This window comes from Pleurodeles waltl, chromosome 5 (assembly GCF_031143425.1).
Source record: "Pleurodeles waltl isolate 20211129_DDA chromosome 5, aPleWal1.hap1.20221129, whole genome shotgun sequence".
Lineage (NCBI taxonomy): Eukaryota > Metazoa > Chordata > Amphibia > Caudata > Salamandridae > Pleurodeles > Pleurodeles waltl.
This window is the reverse complement of record NC_090444.1, coordinates 774,040,587-774,055,531: the sequence shown is the minus strand read 5'-3', so window position 1 is coordinate 774,055,531 and position 14,945 is coordinate 774,040,587. Positions and strand designations below refer to the sequence as shown.

Genomic DNA, 14,945 nt, shown 5'->3' with positions numbered 1-14,945 from the left:
AACTGGACATGACCACACAAGTCAACGCCATAACCGCATCCTGATTCCACACCCTGAAGATGCTGACTGAGGAAGATCTTCAAATGTATTCCAGGCAACATTAGAAAAACTTTCACGCACGCCCTAGTCTCATACAAGTTGGACTATGTGAACACCCACTGAGCCGGAATAGCCAGGCAACTCACTAGCAGACTATAAGTCATCCAGAACTGGGTTGTCAAACTCATCCCCAACCGCCAACACAGAACTCACATCACACCCCATCACACATTCAAGGCATTACATAGCTCAGGCCCCACCTAACTAACAGTTGCATCTCCTTCTACCAATCACAAAGACCTCCCCTCCGCAGGACTCGTACCAGCACACATACACAGAACAAGATCAAGAGAACTGCCGTTCTCTAGATCGCTTCTAAAGCATGACATGGCCTCCCACTCAACTTCAGTCGTCTTTCTTCTTGAATACTTCAATGCTGCAAGAGGCGGAAGCCCTGGTTTTTTAACTAACCAACCTACCATGTGCAGGGCTAGGCATTTGCACCTGCTCAGCACAAGGATACCGAAGCAGGTGATAGTGCACTTTACAAATACACGTTGTTAGAAATGGGGTTTTGGGTTGGCAGTCAGGTTGCCCTCTGTCCAAGCAAGAACCCTCACTCTAATCAGGGTAAGTCACACACAATCCAAAATCAGCCTGTGCTCACCCTCCGGTAGCTTGGCACGAGCAGTCAGGCTTAACTTAGAAGGCAATGTGTAAAGCATTTGTGCAATAAATCATACAACACCATAGCATAACACCACAAAAATACACCACACAGTGTTTAGAAAAATATATAATATTTATCTGGGTATCTTCAGGTCAAAACGATCAAAATTGCAATACGAATTTGTAAAGATATCACTGAAAAGTGATAGAAAGTGTCTTAAGTCTTTAGAAAGTAAACAAAGTCTCTTTCAAACACAAAGTACCTGGTTTCTGGTGGAAAATCTCTTCAGAGGGCCACAGGAGAAGAGGTGCGTGGAAAACTGGTGTGTGCGTCAATTTCTCCTCAGCACACACGGACTTGCGTCGTTATTTTCCACGCGGGGAGTCGGGCGTCGTCTTCCGGCGCGCGGACAGTCTCTTACTGTGGTTTGCGGGGAGTACCAGATGTCCCGGGTCTGTGCGTGGATTTTCCTGCTTGTTTTCCAGCTGCGCGTCGTTCTGCGGGGCTGCGCGTCGAAGTTTCGATCTCACGGCAGGCGTCGCGTCGATTTCTCCTGCGGAGTCGGGCGGCGTTGTCCTTGCGAGGCCGTGCGTCAAAGTCTTGATCTCACGGCAGGCGTCGCGTCGATTTCTCCTGGAAAGTCGGGCGGCGTTGTCCTTGCGAGGCCGTGCGTCAAAGTTTCGATCTCACGGCAGGCGTCGCGTCGATTTCCCTGCGGAGTCGGGCGGCGTTGTCCTTGCGAGGCCGCGCGTCAAAGTTTTGATCTCACGGCCGGCGTTGCGTCGATTTCTCCCGGGAAGTCGGGCGGCGTTGTCCTTGCGAGGCCGTGCGTCAAAGTTTCGGTCGTCCCGAAGACGTTGCGTCGATCAGCGTCGGTGTGCGCGTTTTTCTTGCCGCGGAACAAGCTGTGCGTCGAAAAGTTCGGCGCACGGAGCGTCCAAGAGGAAGAGAAAAGTCTTTTTGGTCCTGAGACTTCAGAGAACAGGAGGCAAGCTCTATCCAAGCCCTTGGAGAGCACTTTTACAGCCAGACAAGAGTTCAGCAAGGCAGCAGGCCAACAGCAAGGCAGCAGTCCTTTGTAGAAAGCAGACAGGTGAGTCCTTTGAGCAGCCAGGCAGTTCTTCTTGGCAGGATGTAGTTTCTGGTTCAGGTTTCTTCTCCAGCAAGTGTCTCATGAGGTAGGGCAGAGGCCCTGTTTTATACTAAGTTGTGCCTTTGAAGTGGGGGTGACTTCAAAGAGTGTCTAAGAAATGCACCAAGCCCCCTTTCAGTTCAATCCTGTCTGCCAGAGTCCCAGTAGGGGGTGTGGCAGTCCTTTGTGTGAGGGCAGGCCCTCCACCCTCCCAGCCCAGGAAGGCCCATTCAAAATGCAGATGTATGCAAGTGAGGCTGAGTACCCTGTGTTTGGTGTGTGTCTGAGTGAATGCACAAGGAGCTGTCAACTAAACCTAGCCAGACGTGGATTGAAGGGCACAACAAGATTTTAGTGCAAAGAAATGCTCACTTTCTAAAAGTGGCATTTCTAGAATAGTAATATTAAATCCGACTTCACCAGTCAGCAGGATTTTGTATTACCATTCTAGCCATACTAAATATGACCTTCCTGCTCCTTTCAGATCAGCAGCTGCCACTTCAACAGTGTATGAGGGCAGCCCCAATGTTAGCCTATGAAAGGAGCAGGCCTCACAGTAGTGTAAAAACGAATTTAGGAGTTTTACACTACCAGGACATATAACTACACAGGTACATGTCCTGCCTTTTACCTACACAGCACCCTGCTCTAGGGGTTACCTAGGGCACACATTAGGGATGACTTATATGTAGAAAAAGGGGAGTTCTAGGCTTGGCAAGTACTTTTAAATGCCAAGTCGAAGTAGCAGTGAAACTGCACACACAGGCCTTGCAATGGCAGGCCTGAGACAGGGTTAAGGGGCTACTGAGGTGGGTGGCACAACCAGTGCTGCAGGCCCACTAGTAGCATTTAATCTACCTGCCCTAGGCACATGTAGTGCACTCTACCAGGGACTTACAAGTAAATTAAATAGTCAATCATGGATAAACCAATCAGTAGTACAATTTACACAGAGAGCATATGCACTTTAGCACTGGTTAGCAGTGGTAAAGTGCCCAGAGGTCAAAAGCCAACAACAACAGGTCAGAAAAAATAGGAGGAAGGAGGCAAAAAGTTTGGGGATGTCCCTGTTAAAAAGCCAGGTCCAACATGACCCCCTACCAGCCTAAAGCCAGGGGAGAACAATCACTATCCTGATGTACTTCCCTGTTTGAGGCGACAGAACAAGGACCCAGGCCCACAACAGCAGGGGCATGCTCCAGTTCTTCGCCTTCCTGACTCCAATTGGATCCCTATGTCCTTACTCTCAGGGCTCACTAAGCCAACCCATGGGGAACCTTTCTCCTTACCTGCGGATCCCATCTGTGCAGCACCTAACCTTACTTTGCTCACAGATGTATCCCAGGAGCAGGATAGTACCACCATGACCAACACAGTGGTGTTGCCCACTCTACCCCCGGGGTGTGACACTTGTCCCCTCCCCAGGGATAACTCTGTCCACCCGGACAGCAAGCCACAGTGATTACTGACAGCTGCCAGGGATGAGAGCCAGGCCCCAGGCCTCTCAAAGCTCTCCAACCACTGTGGCTGTGGAGAGTGGGGGGCGGTAGCCCCAGGTGCTGGGCACCCTTTAACCACTCTCCCTTCCACCAGGTCAGGGATGACAGCCTGAACCTGGTCCTCCCCTCTGGGGCTCTGTACCCTCCCTCCTGGAGCGGTACCCCCAGAGTCCAACATGGTCAGGGTGCTTACAGAAGTCGCCCTGTACCATTCCTCCACCAGTGCAGGGCTGTTAACCTGCAACTGGCCCTCCAACCTGGGGTCTGTACCTTCAGGTTGGACTAGGGCCCGGGGTGAGGCTTCCCTCCCCCTGCCCTCCCTTCTGGGGTCCAGCACCCTCCAACTAGGAGTGGCCTCCTCAGAAGACAACATGGAAGGGGCACTGTTATCAGTAGCCCCTCCCTCCAGGTCCGGGGGGGACACCCTGAACCTGGTCTTCCAGCCCAGGGTCTGTACCCTCAGACTGGATCACTGCCTAGCAAACCAGGACTTCCTGGGAGGCACACCTACCCCCCACCAGGTCAGAGTTTAACCTCTGCACCTGACCATTCAACTCAGAGTCACCACCCTGAAGTTGAACAATTGCCTGGCACGCCAGGACTTCCTGGAGGGCACACTGACCCTCCACCAGGTCAGAGTTTAACCTCTGAACCTGGTTCTCCAACCTAGGGTCACCACCCTGAGGTTGGGCGACTGCCTGGCACACCAGGACTTCCCGGGAGGCACACTTATCTCCCACCAGGTCAGAGGTTAACCTCTGAACCTGGTTCTCCAACCCAGGGTCACCACCCTGAGTTTGAACCATTGCCTGGCAGGCCAGGACTTCCAGGGAGGCACACCTACCTCCCACCAGGTCAGAGTTTAACCTCTGAACCTGGTCATCCAACCCAGAGTCAACACCCTGAGGTTGGACAATTGCCTGGCACAGCAGGACTTCTTGGGAGGCACACCTACCTCCCACCAGGTCAGAGTTTAACCTCTGAACCTGGGTATCCAACCCAGAGTCACCACCCTGAGGTTGAACAATTGCCTGGCACGCCAGGACTTCTTGGGAGGCACATCTACCTCCCACCAGGTCAGAGTTTAACCTCTGAACCTGGGTATCCAACCCAGAGTCACCACCCTGAGGCTGAACAATTGCCTGGCACGCCAGGACTTTCTGGGTGGCACACCTACCCCCCACCAGGTCAGAGTTTAACCTCTGAACCTAGTCATCCAACCCAGAGTCGACACCCTGAGGTTGGACAATTGCCTGGCACAGCAGGACTTCTTGGGAGGCACATCTACCTCCCACCAGGTCAGAGTTTATCCCCTGAACTTGGTCATCCAACCCAGAGTCAACACCCTGAGGTTGGACAATTGCCTGGCACAGCAGGACTTCTTGGGAGGCACATCTACCTCCCACCAGGTCAGTGTTTAACCTCTGAACCTGGGTATCCAACCCAGAGTCACCACCCTGAGGTTGAATCTTTGCCTGGCATGCCAGGACTTCCTGGGGGGCACTCTCACCCCCCACAAGGGACACACTGTCCCCAAGGGCCACACAAGAGTCTGGTTGGCGCAGGTCTCCCGACCTCTGCCCATCTGGCAGAGTCTGGGTTTCCCCCAAACCAGAAACGGTTTCACCTGGGTCATTCCTGGGGGGCTCTGCTCTCAGAGCTGTCCCCTGACTCTCAAGGTCCTCCACTGGGGTCTGCAACCCCCTCTCAACCCTATGTCTGGACTTCTGCACCCCCTCACTAGGAGGGGTACTGCCAGACACCAGAACTGTTGGGATGCTGGCTACAGTCACCCCCCAAGTTCTTCTGACACTGCGGGGCTTCCCTCAAAAGGTGGCCCTACGGTACAGGCTAGGCTTCCCTCCTGGTGTTCCCTCATGGAACCCTCTAGGACCTGGGACCTACCTGGGACACTACAATCCTTTCCCACCTCACTCGGTTGGGAACCACCTAGACCCGATCCCGGCGCGCCGGGGGCCGCTACCGGCCTAACACCGTCCACGGGGTGAGCCTCGATCAGAAGGACTTGGGCCCCCTCTTGAACTCTCTCTTCAAAGTTCTTTTCAACTTTCCCTTACGGTACTTGTTGGCTATCGGTCTCGCGCCCGTATTTAGCCTTAGATGGAGTTTACCACCCGCTTTACCAGGGACTTACAAGTAAATTAAATAGTCAATCATGGATAAACCAATCAGTAGTACAATTTACACAGAGAGCATATGCACTTTAGCACTGGTTAGCAGTGGTAAAGTGCCCAGAGGTCAAAAGCCAACAAAAACAGGTCAGAAAAAATAGGAGGAAGGAGGCAAAAAGTTTGGGGATGTCCCTGTCAAAAAGCCAGGTCCAACACACGTAATTTAGCAGTCTAGTTAATTTAGTAATTCTAAGTCCCAAATGACTATTGCACTCGTTTTCCCTCCATCATTACGTGCTATAAAGTGTTTATGTGGATATTTAGTCCATAATCCACCTTAAGGCAGTTCAGTATTATCTAGTCACAGGAAGTAAAATGAATAAGACTTTGTTTTTGTCCTTTCTCCTTGCAAGCATTTTTTGTGGCACTGTTCATTACCAACAAGAACACCTCTTTTTGTGAGAGTCTACAGCATAGCCTTATAAGGATGTGGGAAGACTAGGTAAATTAATCCTACAGAACAAACATATATACACTACTTAGTATCGTACCAACACTGTCGGAGACACTCTAATGTGGCAAGTAAAAACACTGGCCATTGTCACCATAACCAACTTCTTGGGGCTATTCTTTCATCAGCATTACTTACTGTCATGTGTGTCCGCAACGGACAGAGTTGTGGGTATGAGTCAGGGGCTTTGGCTGCAAGTACACAGTGCTCCCACGGCACAGTCCACCACCACATGGTTACCCGATCAGCACGCAGCCTGGCCAAATTACATGTGTGCTGTGCATGTAGGTGTCCCCAGTTATCCAACGTTGCTAAACCAAATGCCAAGTTGCCTAACCAGAGTTCAGGTGTGCCTTGCCTGCATTAGAAAGAGCCCAGAGGGAAATGCCTGAAGCTTTAAACCAATCAGTGCACATGGGGTGTGTGATCTTTAACAGTTGAAGAAGAAAACATCAAGAGTCCATGGCGGGCATCTTAGAATGGATTTAGGTGGCTATATGCTTTTTTTAAACAGGGTAAAATGTTCCATCTCCTATGGATAGCACTTTAACATAGATTCCTTACAACCTTGAATAGTGTACCCACCCAAACACTGTCCAATATTACATGTTTTGTGTACCATTCTCGCAGGCGCGTAAAGCCCATTAGGCTGAATGGGCTTTAGCCACCCTCGCTGCCTGCCGTAGCCTGGGCTGTGGAGTGCACAGGCAGGGGCTGACGACTCACACTCGGCCTCATCCAAAGTACTTCACAAGACTGGCAGAGGCCGCCCGGGTGGGGGACCTCAGGTGCCAGTGCAAGAACAACCACCGGGGAACCGAAAATCATCTGTTTAAGCCACTGTATCGGCAAACAAACGAAGGAGGAAGAAAAAGCGCATCAAAGTTGGAGCGAAAATGACAGGTAAATGGGGGCCCCGTCGATGTTTGAACTTCCTTACGAGGAGACAACACTGCACCTCAGCTGGGGGATAAGGGTGGGTCTAAAAGGACAGCGCTGCCCTTGCTGAAGTTACGTTTGTGGAGCAGGGGCAGTGCACAGGAAATTCGAGACCCACCAACCCACACTAGAACAGTAACGTTGTTGCAGGGCTGAGAGGGCAGGCAATTACAGGGGTACATTGGTTGGTAAAGGAGGCACACCATAGGGCAGTGTGCCGGAGGAATGCCACTTACCTGGGGATGCCTTATGGCAGGGTAAGTGGGCCGACGGGGGAGTAACCAGAGCACGGCACTCCCAGCCCTGACCCGCGACTGGCAGGGCACAAAATGGACAGACAAAGTAGCAAGTTCGGCCTAACAGAAGAAGAGGCTAACCCTCCCCCCGGCTATGAATGGAGAGGAAAAAAAACAACAAATAACTTTATGACCCCAAAAAAGCATTGTGGAGAATGGCTTCAACAACAAAAAGGTGTCATACCTATGACAAGCAAAAGTCAGGATTGGATTGACATATGGCAGGGATGATTTATGACCTGCCAACCATTGATGAATTATTACTTGTAATGAAATGGACTTGACTGATATATGGCACCCTATCACCCGCTGATGATATATGACCTGCCATGAAATAATGATTTATGATCCTTCAGAATGATTTATGTATTGCAGAGATGATTTATAACCTGCCAACCATGATGATTTATGCCATGTCATGTTTTTATGCTTAATGATCCTGTCAGAATTATTTATGACACTCAGAATTATTTATGTCAATTTAATAATGATTTATGGCCTTGCCATCTGGAATATCACTGGCCCCTGTGAAGATGAGGTAAATGACGTAACATAGAGACCATGCATGTAATAAAACTGCGGCCAAGTTTTCCCACAAGAATACAAACATACTTCTAGTGTAATTTTATCTTTTTTTTGTGTTTTTCCCCTGCTGTTCCCACTCTTGTTAAGAAATGTTGCTGATGGAGTGATAGAAAGGCTTTTGTGAATACAAAAGTGGGCAGGCAGCACATTAACAGAGAGCGCAACGCCAGACCCCAGCCATTGGTCTGGTTTGGCTCTAGGCTCCGAAACATGAACTGAGCCATTTGCGAAGGTATACAATTTGTCATTAAAAAATGTGCTACAGACTTACATGTCAAAAAATATACTTCTTTAACATGGAAGCATTTCATTTCAGTACACTAAAATGAATGTCTGCATTGACGGACATTTATCAAATTCACGGTTTCCAAATGTAAACTTTGAAACATCCATATCTGCAATGACAATCCTATTAGCAGGGCCACAGGAATTATGTGATTTTGGGATTGTAGCATTCCTCAAATAATATTGTATTCGCCACATTTACCACATAATCCTTTGTCTGCTGTATAAGCTGTAGATTTTAAGAAATGAAAATTGTTTCAAGCACAAATGGATAAAAAATGGGTAACTACATGGTGATATTGGTTCCTGCGCTCTGGAAGGCCCTTTGCATACGTCATATTTCAGTTGCTTATTACTATATCTAGGTGTTAAATTGGTACCCATTAGGCGAAATCTTTCAGAGAGTGTTACCATGTGTAAAAATGACAAAATAACCCGGTAATACTATCACAAAATGTGCCATATTACTCCACATAATGTATCTGTTCTTGCCACGTTATTTAGTTAACACTGCTGCATAATTTGTCCGTCTCTGCTGCATAATTCCAGTGGCCCTGCCCAGTAGTAAGCCAAGAGGCAAGTGAGTTGTAAACCCCGCTTACATTTTTATGACAGATGGAGCAACATTAAAGTCTATTAAAACATATCAAAGTGATTTTTTTTGTAGAGGGCACATCCTAAATTGAGTTTTTTAAGGTACTCCTAAAAGGGATGATAAGAGACATGGATTCACAGCAAAATAAGGTAATTGCCTTGGGTAAAACAGATTTTGTCTAGCATATGAACCGTGTTTGAAACCAGGATTCCTAGTTTTACGGATACATAATTCAGCCACTAGATGAAGGTGCACGGGCTTGGTGTCTGACATAGGGGCATGTGCAGCAAAAGCCACAATAAAGCTTGGATCAAAGTTCCAAGAGAAGGTTTTCCAAAGCCAGAGCTCAGCATCTGTCTCTGGCCTTCAATGGCTCACCAAACTCTAGAAAAGTAACTTTTGGCATGTCAAAAAGGCTGATATTTTGGTGCAGGATAAGCTTTGATAATCATAGTTTATGTTACACCTGAATACCCACTTGCCTACTGCCAAAGGCATTGTGAATTAAATAGTGTGTCTAGGAATACATCATCCACCTTTCACACAGCTCACATTACACTCACACAGGTTCACGAGTCATTCTGTGTTCACACAGGCTCAATGTTTACTCTCCTCTTCCACTTACAAAAGCACACTGGTTACTTTAAAGAAAAGTGGCGCAGCGCGTTGCTGCGCCACTTTAGAAATGCAGGGATGCACTGTATTTAAGAGAATATGGCGCTACCCTGCATATCCCCCCACGCTGGCGCTAAATTTAGCTGCCAACGCAGGCATCCTTGCACCATCGTACAAGGATGTCTGTGTTGAGCTGTGTGATTGTTTATGTGCGGGAAGGAACACCCTCCCGCACATAAACAAATTCTGGCATTTAGCTTTTTCTACATGTGCGGCAGAATGCAGCACGCATAGAAAAAAGCAAAAAACGAGGAGGAATAAAAGTATTCCTCCTCGTTTCGCCCTGCTAACGTCACCTCTCAGGGTGGCGTTAGATTTTGGTGCTGCCTCAGGTTTTCAAAATTTCATAAATCTGAGGCAGCGTCAAAATGCTATGGGTGTTGCTGTGGCATGCCCACAGCAACACCCATTGCACGCCTCTTCCACGCACAGTGCTGCGTGAGAAGGGGCCATATTTACAAGTTGGCGTTCAGCCACAAAAAATGGCTTAACGCGACCTTGTAAATACGGCACTGTGCTTAGCGCCACAGGAGCGTCACAACATAGAAATACGGACCATAGTTCTCTCATGGGCATACCACTTACCCTGCACTCACACCAACAATCCTTTCACCCAGCACTCACACTACTCACCCTCCACTTATACTACTCACTGTCACTCAGCACTTCCACACCACACCTCTAAAACAGCATACATTAAACTACTCAACACTTGTGAACATGTACACATATCTACAACTGCAGTCACAGAATATCTGTTCTTCCTGCAATACTAGATTCCTATTCAAATCCATCCGTAACTTTAGGTCCAACGCAAGAGGGGAGAGCATACTAAGACTGTGGGATGGTATGGGAAAGGATGCCCCACTAGCCTTTATAACAGCCGCTGTGAAGAAAGATGGAGTGGGTCACCTGTGGCCAGACATACTGTTTTTGCTGCTTCTGAAACCATGATATAGCCCAACGTCTGGGCCCTCCTGGCCTGCATAGCAATAGCGCACTGCAGGGACTGGTAACAGAGAGGAGAGCGTGCTTAGGCTACAGCAGGTGTGTGGGATGAGAGCAGTCTGTGGAGGAGCCAGTGAAGTTGAGGAGGGCGAAGTAAGGTTGTAGGTTGGTGAAAGAGGAGGGACTGGCATGAGGTTGTTGCAATACCCTATGAAGCTGCAGTGGGCAGCACTTCTGGAGTACAAGGAAGGTTGGACAAAACAAACTTTTTTGTTTTAAATATCACCATTGCAAATGAGAAAGAAAAATCAAAGAGGCTCATGTGCTGCTGTGTCATTCACACTGGACATAGCAACCATTTTGGCTGGTGAAATCCCTTATTTGGAAGCTCTATTCACCAATACACTTCTACCGGTTACATTGCTGCTGGCTCACAGCAGGAATACAACATACACTGAACTCTATCTCAGAGCACCACACAAGTTCTGTTCAATAAAATGCTGTAAGCAAGGTAAACATGTGGGAGAAGTCAAATTCTCTCTGACAGTTGTGCTTCCTAAAGCTTTTTTTCTGTTGATCACACAAGGTACGACTCCAGCCAGACCTAAAATGTACATCTCAGAAGTATTGAAACACATCCTATAAAGGGCTTAAGAACACATCTCATAGAATTATATATTAACTTATGTACATTAATGCTCCAAAAATAAAACAAGGAGTAATGCCATGTGTTGTGGATTACTGGTGATTATCCAAAAGTAATGAGTGGCTTTTATAACAGTATTAGTTTTACTAAAAATCATATTTTTTTCATTCTTTTCTTTTAATGCCTTTAGATCATCTTGCACCATTCCTACCTGCAACCACTGTGCCCTTGACTCCCATTGAAAACGTAGTATTATGCGAATGACACTGACTATGTAGACTTAGGTGGCATACAGCAGCAGTTCGCAACCTATGTTCCACGGCCCCCCAGGGATCAGTGACACATTCCCAGGGGGTCCACAGGCCTGGGCCGGCAGCAAGGCACTTCTCCAGCTGCAAACATGTGCATTTTTATATTTATTACTTCCTTTGTGCAGCAGTGTTTAAAAACACTGCAAAGTTATTTGTGCATCCAGCAGCTTTCAGGCAAAATCAAAAGTGTCAAGATAACTCTGGTGATTAATGTACCTCCTGAAGAGAGATGGGAGTTTTGGCTAGTGTCAGTTTTGACTCATCTAAGGTAGCGCAGATGGTTAATATGAATTCTGCAAAGAATGTGTATCATGCAAAGAACAGTAATGTATGTGCATAGCACAGTGGGTTACAACTTTTGTCACAGAGATTCTTTTGTTACTGTGAAGTTCATAAATTACAATCGTAATCTAGCACAGTGAGCTACAAACTGCCATCAAAGAGCTGCATGCAAACTGCATGGCACAAATTAGAAAGTTATGTTTTTTTCTGCAGTCTTTCATTTTCCTTTGGCTGCTATAAAAGCTTTGCTTGTGTAGAAATACATTCTTATTAATAAAGTCAACGTTAACCACTATGTTATGTTTTTAATCCTGAGTTTGTGTTTCTCCAGATCAAGCACTTTTAGAAAATGCCTATTAGTGTGGATGACATGTGAACCCTACACCTTGTAGTCCCCTGTAAAGTGCTCTGACACCCTACACTTGTATGAGAGGTGCTATAAAACAAATGAATTACATGTGACAGAGAGACTGTGGTGAGATGGGAAGCCCTTGTGGTTTGACTTCCTTTCCCCACCACATATTTGTGTGAAAAAGCTTTCTCAGATCTTATATATCTAAAAAAATTAAAACAGAAATTGCTTGGGAAATGTAGAATCTGACCTGAGGATTCAGCTTTCCTAAATAAAACAAAACATTGAAAAGTTAGTCATTGAGATGCAGCGTCAACCTTCCCATTAAAAAGTTTTCCATATTTCATATTTTTCCTATATAAAATAATTATATCTTTAGTAATTTGAGTATTGTTTGGTGTGTACTTGTTAGCGTATTGTTTGCGAATTACTGTTTAAATGTTTGAAATGTCAATCGTACAAATTACTTGGGGGTCCCCAGCTTCCAGTAGTGATTCAGTGGGGTCCTCCGGAGTCCAAAGGTTGGGAACCATTGGCATACAGTGTATAGCTGGCCACCCTGAATACATATTGTTTCTGGCAAAAGGCATGTGTCATCGAGTTCAGGTGGCATCAGGCAACACCCGAAACAAACTACCCCTGACCCAACGGCTGTGGGGTGAAACAGGAGCTACGGGGTCACAGCCGTGGGGTCAAAGGTAGTTTGCCTCAGATGTCTGAGTCTGTACTAGTAAAGCTTTGCAACATGGGCCACCTACAAACCTTTCAGCATTTGACTCTCAGTGTTAGCACTTTGGAGCAGTCACACGCTTCTCAGGGAGGTAGTGTAGGTCTATGGAACATTAGATCCTCCAGCAGAGCAATCTGTTTGTCCAAACCAGTGCTTTACTCAGATAAGAAACATACTTTAATAGACATGCTTAAAATTGTATACTGCAATAAGTACAATAATATGCACTGCCACTTTGGCTACTGCGCCTTGGGATACTGTCTTTGCTCTCTTCTTCTTCTATCGTTCACATGAGTCTCTCTTCTTGTGAGTCTAGGCAAGTCCCTGTTAAATTAGTTTTGTGAGACTTTAATCAAAGCTCAGGTGTAGGTACCCCAGTTAAATTATGTTTTTGTCTACAGTCTCCTAGATATAGTCTCACCACTATGCAGGTCTCTATGCATTTCAGCATCTTGTGTTTCCGATCTCTCCCACTTCTCGCATGAGACTACATGGTTGCAGGAGTGGGCCTCAGACTGGGTAGGCCGCAGCAGGACGGGGTAGCCAGAGCTGCAGCTGTGAGTCATTCAGTGAATGCAGGTAGTGAGCATCAGGCCTTCTTCTGGGTCACAGTACAGTAGATGGGCCACCATTTACACAAGTGTCACAACAGCATGCTAGCAGTCGTGGGATGCACTGTGTAAATACTGTAGTGGTGACCATCATGTGCACAAGTTTTGGCTTTGTAGGTGAAGTCCAGCAAGGACGCAGTTATTGATATCTGTGGTGACGTCAGCCACAGGAACATCTCTGGGTTTAGGTGGCTACATTCACCATGGGCACAGTTCTTGATGTAAGCAGCAAGGTCAACTGTGATTTTCCTTATTGCAAGGTCGGCTGCCTGCCCACGATTCCCTTTTGCAACCTCACTTCTGGAGAGACTGCACCCACCCTCTTCAGACTGGCAGATCACGCCCTGCAGTGTTCTTTCTCCTCGCAGGCTCCCCATACAAGAGTCTGACAGTTTCCAGCACTCCTTGGACAGTCACACCTCCTGCAGCTTGACAGCCTCTTTCATGCAGGCAAGCTGGTGTCCAGGTGCCTCAGGTCATGGGTACAGCTCTTTTAGCAAGTAAAGACTCCAGGTGATGTACCCTCTCCTCTGAGAAGCTGGCTGTCACACAGGCACCAGTTCTGGTTGTTGCATAGCAGCAGTCAACGCATGCTGCAGAATACTCCCTTTCTTTGTGAAAGGACTAAGAACTGGAGCAACAAAGATGTAAGTAGCTCCCACTTTTATGCAGTCAAAGGAGATCAGGAATGTGGATTCTCTGTATGCAATCTCAAAACAGAGTTGCAGTGTTTTTTCTGTAAAGTGTAATCTCTAAGCTGTTCGTCAGACAGATTCTTTGTGTAGAGTGATGCTCTTTACAGCATGGTAGTCTCCAGCCTGGAGTACTCACAACAGATGCCCAAAGAGGTGTGAAGTTTCTGCAAATGGCTTTTCACCAGCCACACTAAACAGTGATCTGGATGAAGACAAAAGTCTGGCCTCACTTAAAAGATCTCTTTCACCCAGAACAACAGAGACTAGAGTCCCGCCCGATCACCTGCCAACTGACAGTACCACAGGAAAACTAATCAGCAGCTCTACTCAGCAGGAGCGCTTACGTGAATTTCTAAAGAAGCCTTGTCTCCTTCCTCCATTTTCATGAATGACCGCAAAACTCTTCCACTGTCTCTGAAAACAATCTCACCTCCATCTTATGCGCAGGAGCAGGCTAAGGGCTTCCAAAATGTTGCCCGCAGGCCTTCATTACTCTGACTCACTGATGCACGTACTGCATGTGCTACACAACCTACACACACACAAAATGTTAGTATTAGTATCTCGGGTACACGGAAAAATGTTAATACTAGGATCTTGGATACACACTGATGCATTACTTTACACAAGTGGGGCTGGTAACACACACAGAAGTTCTGGTCATGACTGTGGATTCACAAAACACGGTATGCTGCCACCACTATTGCACATACTAAAACCATGAAAAGGGCGGTTGTCCACTGTCAGGAAAATGAGGGCAAGCTTGATGCACCCCTCAAGGTCTCAGGACAGTTTCAGGACTTCATTTGTTTCAGATACAGAGGCAGGGTTCTGTATGTTACATTACCGTGAGCTTAGAGCCAAAATTAAAAAATATATATACGATATTCACTGTTAAGCACTCAGAACATGTCAACATGACTGCACACCCTGCAGGGAACAGTCCCAGTCCAACAGTTATGTTCAGGCAATATTATGTTGTACTAAATTAAAATGGATTATGTTATGTTTT

The 14,945-nt window shown here is 47.1% G+C and overlaps 1 protein-coding gene across 3 annotated transcripts in view; it reads right to left on the bottom strand.

The window, feature by feature from the left end:
* DZANK1 (double zinc ribbon and ankyrin repeat domains 1) overlaps nt 1-14,945 on the bottom strand; it is a 741,684-nt gene that overhangs the window by 89,390 nt on the left and 637,349 nt on the right. The window lies entirely within an intron of this gene.